The sequence below is a fragment of the Helicoverpa zea genome, chromosome 27, assembly GCF_022581195.2.
Source record: "Helicoverpa zea isolate HzStark_Cry1AcR chromosome 27, ilHelZeax1.1, whole genome shotgun sequence".
NCBI classification, from domain to species: domain Eukaryota; kingdom Metazoa; phylum Arthropoda; class Insecta; order Lepidoptera; family Noctuidae; genus Helicoverpa; species Helicoverpa zea.
Genome location: NC_061478.1, coordinates 1,501,028 through 1,514,023, shown reverse-complemented (window position 1 = coordinate 1,514,023; position 12,996 = coordinate 1,501,028). Strand labels below are relative to the sequence as shown.

General features: G+C 34.1%; 1 protein-coding gene across 2 annotated transcripts in view; it reads right to left on the bottom strand.

Moving 5' to 3' along the window:
• Positions 1-12,996, bottom strand: part of LOC124643459 (homeobox protein invected-like) — a 62,305-nt gene that overhangs the window by 27,984 nt on the left and 21,325 nt on the right. The gene's annotated exons all lie outside the window — the stretch shown is intronic.

The following is a 12,996-nucleotide window of genomic DNA, read 5'->3' as shown; positions in this document are numbered from 1 at the left end:
CGTGTTTGCGAGTTGAACTAAATTAAACTCGAGATCAGATAAAGTATGAGATGACTTTTAGAACGTTTTGAACCGAATGCGAAGTGAGAGTGAATAGCGAAGTGAAATGCGAGTTGTTGTCTGAATTTTATAGAATCGACGTACTGTACCTATCTGATCGTGAAACTAGCTTTGAAAAATTTTCACACTCAAAAACACAAAATCACACTGACATAACCGTGTTACTGAAAGAAAAAGATTTCAACACCTATTATATCTTGTATTCTCTTGTCTAAACTAATTAGTGAGTTGAACATAATTATAATTATAATTACAACCTACTGAGAGCTAGTTATCACCTTGTAAAGGTGCTAAAAGTAAGTGCAATTAATTTATAATTGATTTAATTAAAGCCTCAGGCAGACTTGATTTTTTTTTTCCTGGTTAATTATTAATTAAATTCCTTGGCTGTATTATTATTGTATCTGGTATTAATTTATACAAGTGACTATGTCTTCTGTCAGCGGTTTTACTCGCGTGACATGGGAATTATTTAACGCACCCGGATAAAATCTAGCCTAGATTTGAAAAATGGGTTATCTAACATTAAATTTTGTTGTTTTACTGGTAAATAAAGGGCTTATAAGACGGACCACGATGGGTTTTAGGTACTCAGTAAGAGTCTGATATCCGTACGCTGCACCCACAGCGGGAGCCGTCATTTGATGATTTCCCATGATAAAAGCAGTTCCTGAGGTTAGCGCGTTGCAGCTAGAAAACACTTCAGATTTAATATTCGTATTAATAATTAGATAAAAGATAAAAAATAACATCATCATGTACAATTTTACTCACAGATATAGGCTACTTTTTCAAGCTAACTTACATTTTAATAAAAATCTTTGCCATCTACTTTCCCCAGCTTTACAACAATAAACCCCATTCTTAAACAACAAAACACAATCTTAAACATAACCTAACAACAACTCCAATGGCGCGAAACTTGTAAACGTCAGATTTGACAGGCCGCCATCTTGGGCCGCCAATAACGCGGGATAATTACTTGAGCGATTAGTCAAATGTCTTAGAATGGGTGCCTGTTACAATGTTGTGTATTGAGAGTGGAAAGGAACGTTGTGTTTCAATTATTATAGGTATTATGTGGTAAGGGAGATTGAGCTTGAGGACTGAGTAAAAGTTGTGTTAATCTTTTACAAAATAAAAGTGTTTTTACTAAAATCTTGATCAAATAGATTTTAAACAAAAGAACTTATTATTTTTTACCACAATAATAAACCTAAAATCTTACGTGATAAGTACGAAGAGGATTGGTTGTTTTCTTTGTTTTTTTTTTTTAAATTATTAAACATAATCTTTACAAATAGGTATTTACCTACTTTATTTTTTTGTGTAGATATTACCTAGCAAGAAAAATCAAATAGAATCTTTAAAAGTTTGCAAAGACTTTATTTAGACAGACACCCATTAGTACCTAAGTTTCTACAAAGTATAAACTGTTTCGGTATATGGTAACCAATACGCAATTGTCTACACTGTACATGCATTAACTTATTCTTAAGATAATCTTGATCACCTAACACCTTTCATTATTTATTAACATCCGGTATACAATACTTAGTAATCTGTATATCCTTGCTAGTATAATTGCGAAAGTAACTCTGTCTGTCTGTCCCGGTTTCACGTTAAAACTGCTGAAACAATCTAAATTAAAATTGGTCCCGCGGCTGTCTCGAGCTTGAGAAATGACTTAAGATACGTTTTATGTGGTAGTCTTCTATAATAGCTATTTTCCATACTTTACAAAAAAAGCTAATCTAATATTTTGGTCATGAAAATTCGATGTAAATAACACTCCCAGTAATTTATCACGTAGAAAATCCTACTCAGCACAGATAAAAAAAAAATACGTTTCCTTCATGTTATGTATCACAGTACTAATATAAACCAAAGCGTAAACTTAGAAAAGAAACACACACACTCACTAAAATATTAGCAGAGATCTTAAACACAAACTATCTTGTTACTCTACGGTGTGAACGCGGTCGTCGTTACGGTAAGGTTAGGCCAAAGGTAATAAGGCAAGAGCATTACCTTTAATTACTTGCATATTTGTTCTCGAGAGTATCGGATAACGATGTGCAAATTAAGTACGTATTGTTTGTTTGTCTTTGTGTTCTATTGTTAAGTTATTAGTTTCTATGTATCTGTGCTCGGGAATATAATAAAGTGAAGTTAAGTTATATTGTTGGCGTATTTCTGTGAGTGCTGAGGGAAATATTTCAACTACTGCCTACTATTTAACGACTTATTGTCTTGAGTTTTCAGAATTACTGAAAACTTTCTTAGGAGGACTTAGAGGACTTAAACATAGAGGAACTCGTCATGACAAGATGGTCTACAATCTAAAAAACCGCCCAAGTACGAGTCGGACTCACGCACGAAGGCTTCCGTACCATTATTTATAAAACGGACTAAAAAATCACGTTTGTTGTATGGGAGCCCCCCAAAATATTTATCTAATTCTAGTTTTCAGTATTTGCTGTTATAGCGGCAACAGAAATACATCATCTGTGAACATTTCAGCTCTCTAACTATCCCGGTACATGAGATACAGCCTGGTGACGGGCGGACGGACAGAGGAGCGAAAACAATAGGGTCCCGTTTTACCCGTTGCTTAACCTTATGAATTATAATCGATCGACCCATGAGGATGGTACTTAAAGCAGCAAAACTAAGCAATAAAAAAAATACTGATAGCTCAAGCAAAGTTTTTAGGTGTATCATTTGCCTTTTTAAGCTATATTAGTGTAAGTAGTTCCTTCTACATAATACATTATGTTCGTTACGGAAGTCCTGTCCGATTTATACTGACGTTTCGGTAATTTCCCGGATTAAATACACAGATAAACAAAACAAGTGAAACGCTAAGGGTTCCGTAGGTACCATTTTCTGTAAAACGTTTAGAAAAATAATGTTAATTGTTTATTTTTATTTTTTTTTCATTTTTTTTTTTTATAAATAGTTTAAGTAATATTCTGATAATTTTTCATTTTGTTTGATTTGGACTTTGCTATACCTACTTGTCGCTTTTACTTTTCAATATTGTGGGAAATACAAAATCAAAAATCGTTTTTTCAAACTTGGCTGCACGACAGCACTTTTTGAACGTCAGGAATTTACAATAGACAGCCCCCAAAACGCCCGCCCTTCACCACCTCCTATGTGTTTTTGCTGGGAAGAAGTGGCGCAACAAACTCCCTAGCAATCACAAAAATATGTAGGTATTTGCTTATTTTATTCTAGCTTTCAGTATTTGATCGACATATATGAAAAATTCAACTATCTAGTTATCACGGTTCATGAGGAGGCCTGGTGACAGAAGGACAGATAGATAGCGAACTCTTATTAAAAGGGTCGATTTTTACCCTTTGATTAAGGAACCCTAAAAATACACTATACACATATAGTGTATATCATATCCCGTTAAAACTATGTGCATTTATTAATACCCTGTTAGGATTCATAATAAATAATACATTACCTAAGTATAGTTGCTGTGTTATTAATGACTTGGTTACTCAAAATCGTGACGATGCATAGATTTATCGAATTGAGATGTTATTTCTCATTAAAATGCTAGACTTTTTAATAAGTATTATTTTAATTATTCTATACATTGTACATGCAATTGCAGTTTTAGCGACACAGAAGAACATGCCCTATTACATTGTAAATAGAGTGTATATTCTTATTTAAATAAAGTAAGTCTGACACCAGTATTTTAACCAAGGGGTATTGGGTTGCCCGGGTAACTGAGTTGAGGAGGTCAGATAGGCAGTCGCTCCTTGTTAAGCACTGGTACTCAGCTGCATTCGGTTAGACTGGAAGCCGACCCCAACATAGATTGGGAAAAGGCTCGGGAGATAGACGGATTCTTATTTAAATAAAATAGACCCATTAAGTACATTAGTAGAGGTAAACTTAGAATAGTCGCACACTTTTCGGTACTCTTAAACGGAAAAAAATTGAAAGCATTGTAATTTGTACGGAACACTTAGTTTATTTACATGAAAGGCTTGTGGAAACAAAATTCTCAGCCAAGTAAAAAGTAATATATGACATATTATACCTGACTATATTCCGTTTATTTATTTAATGTACTATCTATATTTACAAAAAAGAAACCTAAAACTAATATATGACTAATCTGCCAATTGCAAACAGCAAACCAATCTACTTCAGAAAGATATGCTAATTTTATAGAAAACAACGACATGTACAGTCTTCGAAACCAGTTAATACACCCCCAAACTTAGCTCGGGCTCCCCAACCAACCCCTACTGTGAAATTTCAATTGGCACAACTTTCCCAATTAAGAGTCAGTCAAACGTCGGCGAGCTCGCTAATAAAGTAATGAAAATAATTAGAATTGTTATTGTTTAAACTTATTTTATTACGGAATTACAATTAGGTGTGGCTGTCTTAATAGTTGAGTAGGGTTTGTAAGATTTGGGAGTAATTTTCGTGGTGTTTTTGAGTCGCTATGACACGTAAATTCTGTGTCGAATGAGCTGGGTTTATTCATATCACGCTCATCATATATCATATTGGTGTAAAAATAGTAATATTTATTTACACATTTACAATAAAGAAAAAATATATACTAGTAAAAAGAAACTAAAAAGCATCAAAGAATTCATCCCCATCGCTCTCCACTGGGAGCGTACCCAAGAGCATTTTGGTACACAGATATCTACCAGATATCTACTTTTAGCAGAGTGCGAGAAGTAGTGCCCTTGAAACGCAGGTGGAATCGCGAGGAACCTCTTCTTCTTCTTATCGAGTAAGGAGGTTTTAATCATGTAACAAGTTCTAGTGTCAGAAATCTCAAATTCGCCTGACGACCTCTGATATGGAACTGCAATAAAGAGTGCAAAAAGTAGCATTTGTGAGGCTCTATGTGCCCTCTCAGGCACGGGGGTGTAACACCAGCAACTTCTAGAATTCAGGCTCATCATCTCATCTTCCGAGCCTTTTCCCAACTATGTTGGGGTCGGCTTCCAATCTAACCGGTTGTAGCTGAGTACCAGTGTTTTACAAGCAGCGATGCCCTATCTGACCTTCTAGAATTCAGTCTACGTTGTGAAAATTTCTTTCAGCGAGAAAAGATATGAGCTACGTTTTATTCGGGACTAAAAGTAGACTTAAAAGCTTCTTCGGTATATAAGCTATCTAACACAGAAATTATTAAATACATATCCTCCATTATTACATTTCTAATTCTTGACACAACCCATCCTCTAAGTCTACCCCCAAAGTCCTCATTAAACACCTTATACCTACACATTTTTTTATAACAAAAAAATCACACAACTCTAATTAGAAGCCAGTATATAATTATTATCACGCCACAAGTGCTACTTACCGTGTATTTCACACCTATTACCTTATATAACCTATTATATTTAATGAGTACCGTAATTAGCCACTACATAATTATTTTCATTAATTAGTACATATAGTGGTAGTTTAATTATAGTTTGCTACTGTTCGTTAGTAGAAATTGGTAGAAAAATGTGTGACACGTGTCAGGAAAATTAGGGGGTGTTACGGAATTTTTCTGTAAGGGTTCAATGGCCTAGGGAAATTATTTATGTATATACATAGGTTGATGGTACAATCTAGTTTATATATTGAAAACTAATTTTGTGTTATCGATTGGACTTGAAGCCGATCCTAGTATAGTTAAAAAATAAACTTTCCTTAAAACATCTTGTGCGAAATATGCGTTTTCTTTCAGCATTTTTATTTTTTTTATGAAACAGATGAATACTGAAGATTTATTTAGAAATATGCAATTCATATACCTACATTCAAGTTTAAAAACTAGATAAGGTTGCCCAAAATTAAGTTTGTTTCACAAAAAATAGCTGCATTTGAACGATTATAATTACGATGCATTTGAACGATTTCAAAAGCAGTTTCCCCGAAACACCTAGTAATATATACATTCCTACTTACATCATAATAAAAAATATACAATTTACAGTATCATACTAGTACCTAACTACCCGAAAAATTAACGACAGTTACTCTCAAAAGCCAACTGCCAAACCAAAACAGACAAACATTAAAAATACATTAACTTGAAACAATTTTTCTTTATAACGGCGAAGTGTGAAAGCCATTTTGTTCAACTATTTTCACGGGCACAGCAAATGTAGTGAAGGGAAAAAATTCGAAGACATCGAGAGTTAATCGTTCGGAATAAAGTGAGCAAACAGTGTTGGGACGATTAGATATCGATAAAGTTATAATTGTGTTTTTAAAGGTGTGTAGGGTTGTGAAAAGTGATAGAAAGATATTCGTACGTTTGTTTACTTGAAAGCGCTAATCTCGTGAAGTACTGGAACGATTTGAAACAATCTTGCAGTTTTGAGTAGATGCTCATTTAACGAAGAAAGGCTATTTAGATCAAAAAGTAGAGCAACGTTTGGTGCGATCAGTCTGTGGATAGATGACCATTTTGTCAAGAGTTCCTCCGTGTTTCCGAAAATGTGGATACCCACTACTCTCATTTTCACAATTTTGGATCGTATCGGATACGGATAGTCAGATACCATAAAGTGCATCGGATTGTTCAAGTCAACGAGTAGGCAGATGACTACTCACCTAATTACTATTTGTTGACCAAAAATACCAGCAGTATCGTTTAAAACAATTACTTAAACGTAAGAAAAAAATCCCTCACACATGATTAAATGCACCCCAACACAAGACAGGTTTAAATAATGAAAACGCCGTATTAGTTTATCCCCTATATCGAAGTTAATCCAATCGACTGAACTGCCGAGGGTAAGTGACTACACTACAGTCAATAAGTTAAGAGCAATCTCTAGTTTGAGCGTGAAAACATATGTTTAGGGGGACTTTAGGGATGGGATGTACTTATCGATAAAAGTTTTTTATTTTTTATTTTGGGTAATTGATGAGATTGATGAAGCTTAAGATGTTATGTTTTTTTTCTATCTAGTGTGAACCTGTATGCAAAAATTTTACAGCTTTACTTATTAAAATCATCTTAATCATCTTCTAAAAAGAACATTTTAACTTCTTCTCTTCTTTTTCATTTTATCTTTCTAAATAATATTTGGGTTCATTACTTAAGACATGCTTAAGCAACGTTTATAAGTAATAATTTTTCTTAAACAGCCCTTAAGTATGACCTATTATTTAATTCACGTTTATAAGTAAGGCTTTTAATGGTTTTCTGACTTTCAGTGAACATTTTTGTACCAATTGTACTTCAAATAATAAAGAGAAAAAAGATTTTGTTTGTTAGTAACCGAAAAGCTCCGAAACTACTGCACCGTTTGGAGAAATTATTTGGCTGTTAGAATGCTACACTATTTCCGACTAACATAGGCTATATTTTATACGGATACAGGAGGAATTTAACCGCGGTAAAACAGCTAGTATTATATAAAAATAGACCGATCAAGAATATTCTTAATAAAGTACACTCTTGTTACGTTATTACGAGAAAAACCGCTAACGATATTAGAAAATAAAAACACTTAAATATAACAATGACTAAGTACCTACTTATCGATTAAAACCCCACTTTTTCACAAGATCAAATTGATAATGTAATTACATCTAATAATAGACTATCACGATTAATCACCCATAACAGAACCTACTTAGGTAATAATCTAGAACATTTCTAGGCAAAAACTTAGGCACAAAAAACAGACTACATCTTAAACTAACAGCTAATTGGCCTCACATGATATAATTAACAGTTAAGCTAATTATATCGAGTAATTACAAACATTTCCAATCGATTAACTCGGAAAATTATCGACTGAGCGCACCTCTAGTGGCTTGAGAATAGAGCATGAAATGCACGGAGGATGGAAACATAGCGGAGATACCATAAGGAAGGTAGGTCAGGCGCCTTCTTGTAGGTCAAGTAGCGTACGGTAAGAATGTTTGTTTGTCAAATCAAAACAAATCTGTCAAAGATTGGTCTTGATCATGGAGAACAAAATGACTAGTGGAGATGTCATAACGCAAAATCTGCTAAGAAAGTAGCTAGTAGCTACTTTCTACTAGCTCCGCCCTTACACGCCTTCTATGGAACCCGCTTATTATTTTCAAAATAAAATCACCAATTAATCAAGACCAATATTTGACAGATTGGTTTTGATTTTACCCGAACTCCTCGTTAGTTCTAGTAACTGATCACACCTACCGTACGTTGCTTGACCTACAAGAAGGCGCCTGACCTACCTTCCTTATGGTATCTCCGCTATCTTTCCTTCCTCCGTGGTCATACCGCCATTTTCTAGTTATACCTATATCGATGTATTGAAGCACTAAATTCAAAATACTGTTAATAAGTATAGCCAAGTTAAATTCTAGTAAAAATATAGAATTCCGATTTTAAAGGCAATATTTTTTATTTTGTACCGTTAATGATCTGATTATAAGAATTTTCTATGTAATGTGTGTGGTCATTATCTCGAAAACACCATAAAAGGTGATTAAAAATAATTATGTTTGTATGTTTTTGCTTAATACTTGATTTAACTTAATATGGAATACTACATATTTATGTTTTGGTACAGATTATTTTATATTTCGTCAAATACATAATGATTTAGACATTTTTGCTGAACAGTTCGTGATCAGAAATCATATATGTACATAACTAAGAGTTAGTACCCACACTCTGCAAACTTTTGCTCTGCCAATAGTTAGTTGCGGCTCACAAATCAATATGAAGATGAGTTAAGTGTGCATATTACAGAGATCAATCAAGTATTTAGCCGGTATCAGACAACTTTGATTGGAATCAAGATTTGCCGATTTGCAAAACCATTCGGGTCGGTACAGGTACCTACTGTTCATCTGAATCAAGGGAGTAGTTCCCTTAGAAAGCGGGTGAAACGCTATCAAAATCTAATAATACAAAATTTCCATATTAAGGGGAATTTTACCCTAAAGAAAATTACATATAACTCACTTTGCATCATTAAAAACTAAGACGTTACATATCTCATAGTCTACATACACAGATATCTCAAACACGATATTATCTACAAGAACGGCGCACGCGCCGGTGCACTTCAAACGATTAATTAACATGAACACCGCTTTTAAAGTAAATTGAACTATTTTTATATGTTTTTTGCATAATTATCTAGACTCGGGTGTGTTTAAAAAGGGGGTTTTTAAAGTTTTTAATTGATCGGTTCATAATACTAATAATACCTATTTATAAATGAGAAAGATTGTAGGATGTGCCTTTTTTAGTCTTTCATGCTAAAACTTTTGGATGGATTTTTATGAAATTTGATATTTAGGGAGCTTGTACTCTATAGTAAAGCACTGGTACCCAGCTACATCCGGTTAGATTGGAAGTCGACCCCAACATAGTTGGGAAAAAGGCTCGGAGAATGATGATTGTACTCTATAATAACACATAGGCTAATTTTTATCCATATACGCGAAGTAATTCACTCGGGAGGCAGGTCAAATCGCTGTCAGTAGCTAGTAAATAAATAAAACATAAAAAGATGTCTTTCTTAATCACAACTGTGACGGTTTGTATTATCTTAAAGATAATCTTCAGATGCCAATTAATGAGTTATCTTCATTACCATCTCAATGCTAGGGATAGATGGACTTTCGTAAAAAAACTATACATACTAGTAAATTAGGTTGTTTGATAAATTTTATTTTTCCTTTTTTATGTTTGCCCCTATCAAAATTTTCCTAAAAAAGTTTGTTTCACTTTAGTCAGTTAAGTGTGCTTATACTATAAAGCTGAAGAGATTGTTTGTTTTGAACGTGCCAATCTCTGTAACTACTTATTGGACTAATTTGAAAATTGATTTCAGTTTTATGTATCCCATTTATCCTGAAAGGCTAGGCTACTTTTTATCTGGGTGCGCAGAGTAGTTTCGCGTTTTGTGATAAAATATATCAATATATTCAGTTGTTTAAAAAAGTCGTGGTGGCCTAGTGGGTAAAGGACCAATCTCTCAAGTATGAGGGCGCGGGTTCGATCCCAGGTCAGGCAAGTACCAATGCAACTTTTCTAAGTCTGTAGGTACTTTCTAAGTATATCTTAGACACCATTGGCTGTGTTTCGGATGGCACGTTAAACTGTAGGTCCCGGCTGTCATTGAACATCCTTGGCAGTCGTTACGGGTAGTCAGAAGCCAGTAAGTCTGACACCAGTCTAACCAAGGGGTATCGGGTTGCCCGGGTAACTGGGTTGAAGAGGTCAGATAGGCAGTCGCTTCTTGTAAAGCACTGGTACTCAGCTGAATCCGGTTAGACTGGAAGCCGACCCCAACATGATTGGGAAAAAGGCTCGGAGGATGATGATTCAGTTGTTTAGAAGATAGGTGGAATTAGTTCCAAAATAAGTATTACAAAACAGCCAGTACTTACTTTAAAAATTTTGCAAAAAAATAAGGAAAAAAATCGCACTTTCACAACATAGAGGTAAATAAACAAAAACAACTGTTATTTACTACATCGGTTACTCAATCAAATTATCAACACTTTTAACTTTACTTTATACAAGGAAAAACTTTAAATAAACAAAGCAAGAGGATTTGCAGACTGCAGACTAAACAGTCGCCCGACAGTTGTCAAGATGGCTGGCAACATTTTTTTAGGGTTCCGTACCCAAAGGGTAAAACGGGACCCTATTGTTTTCACTCCTTTGTTCGTCCGTCCGTCTGTCTGTCACCAGGCTGTATCTCATGAACCGTGATAGTTAGAGAGTTCAAAATTTTCACAGATGATGATTTCTGTTGCCGCTATAACAACAAATACTGAAAACTAGAATTTTGGGGGGCTTCCATACAACAAACGTGATTTTTTCCCTTCGTGCGCGAGTCCGACTCGCAATCGGCCGGTTTTTTTAAGAAAATCTTGATTCAAACCTAAGTTTTGCGTCGGTCTGATACCGGCTAAATATTTGTAATGTGCGCACTACCATTCATCTTCATACTGATTTAAGAGCCCAAACAAACTATCGGCTGACTAAAAGTTTTCAGTGTGCGAGTAAACGTTCATACGGACTTACTAACACACTTTGTCATATTAGATACGCTAATCGGTTAAACAATTGAATAGAAACGAATTGATTTTCCAATTGTTCATACCAATCGATTGTAATGTGTTAGTTTTCGACACATAAGTTGTAAAATGATCAAATATATTTTCTCCTACTTGTACCTCGCATCATAAGGGGACAACTTCTGCACTTTTCTTCTTAAAAAAAGGAAAAAAGGCTTATTTTTATCCCAAAAAAAAAAAAACATTTTTCAGGCTTTAGATCAGGTAAGATCTACATTTTATGTAAATAGGTACCTACAGTAGTTTAAATTTTCGATATGGGTAGGTATAGGTTTTAAATGGTCAAAATATGCCACTGTAAAAGTAATGTTTCTAGCAAATAAAAATTTCTGATTCTGATTTCGGAAATACAATTAAAATCGGTTCAGTAGTTTTCACGTACAAGTGCGACAAAACAACACAGATACTTTCGCATTTATAATATACAGGGTGTGTCGTTCACAATCACATTAAATCTTATCACATATACTTTATGATATTCTATGGCGAATTGTAAAAAAATAACCTAATCCATTCAGTGGTTTAGCCACAGGAGTCATTTTTAGTTTCTCTAATTTACAACATCATGTGTAAGTATATAGTAAAGTATCGAATGTTTTGACTAGTTGACAGCTGTCAGTTTTCAAGGGAGAGTTTCAGTTGTTTGTAATGACTGACTTTTATATGGTGTTCTAATTTTCGCACATTTTTATTCTATTTACTTTGTTTGAAAAATTCTTTTTTTTTATTTTTACGTATTTTTCTTTTTCTTTTTGTTAATCGACATATAATAACCAGTATATTAACGCATTTCATTTAATGTGATTGTGAACGACACACCCGATATACTAATACATAGGTGTATATATTATATACTATGGACCAGAATGTATGTCATTGTTTTAATAAAGAGTTCTTTATTACTAGTTGTACGTGACAATCAACATGTCTAGATAAATTCATTACAATTGAATAATTATTTAACACAATAGGCGAGGTTATCAATATGCCATTTAAACCTCTTGGAAAATTATTAAAAGCTGATAGAAAAATACAAGCTTTTACTGCGATTCTGCCTGAGTTTTATCTAAGCACTTTCTCATCATCATCAGCCAAGCCTTTTTCCAGATCTCGGTGAAAATAAACGTTAAAATCATATTTTTTTAACTTTCATTACAGTACCTAATATTTATTGAAAAACAAATATACCTACATGTTAATTATAAAAACTACTTTTATGCAGATTTTTATAACTAATTTAAATAACTTTTTCCTGTCGTAAACTGTTCCTCAAAAAACTATCGACAAATTTTTATCGACTGCTTCCCAGCTCTATAAAACAATTTTTCTTCTCATCCCCCTCCAATGTTGCGTATACATATTTATCATTGGTATTGCAACACGGTTGATGTTATCCCTAATTCTATTAATATCTACAGTTAATTTGTTTATTTGTTTTATTTTTTAGTACTAAAATATACCTACAACATGCTAATGAAACTGCTGAATAGACTTAGATACCTTCTTAAACCCTTAACTGATAATATAAAGTGTCGTATTGGCCTTTATAATATTTTCAAAAATCGGTTCTTTAAAATCGGTTTTTCGGAAAGCACGTTAAATTGGTGCTTCACGGTTGTCATTTGCACATCCTTGCCAATCGTTACGGGCAGCAGAAGCCAGAAAGTCTGACAACCAGTCTTACTAATAGGTATTGTGTTTCCCATGTTACAAGGTAGAGGATTTCAGATAGGCAGTCTTACCATGTGGCACACTGACACTCGGCTGCATCTACTCAGACTGGAAGCCGAGCCACTTAGTAAGGAAAAGCCTAGTCAGATAATGAAAGACCGA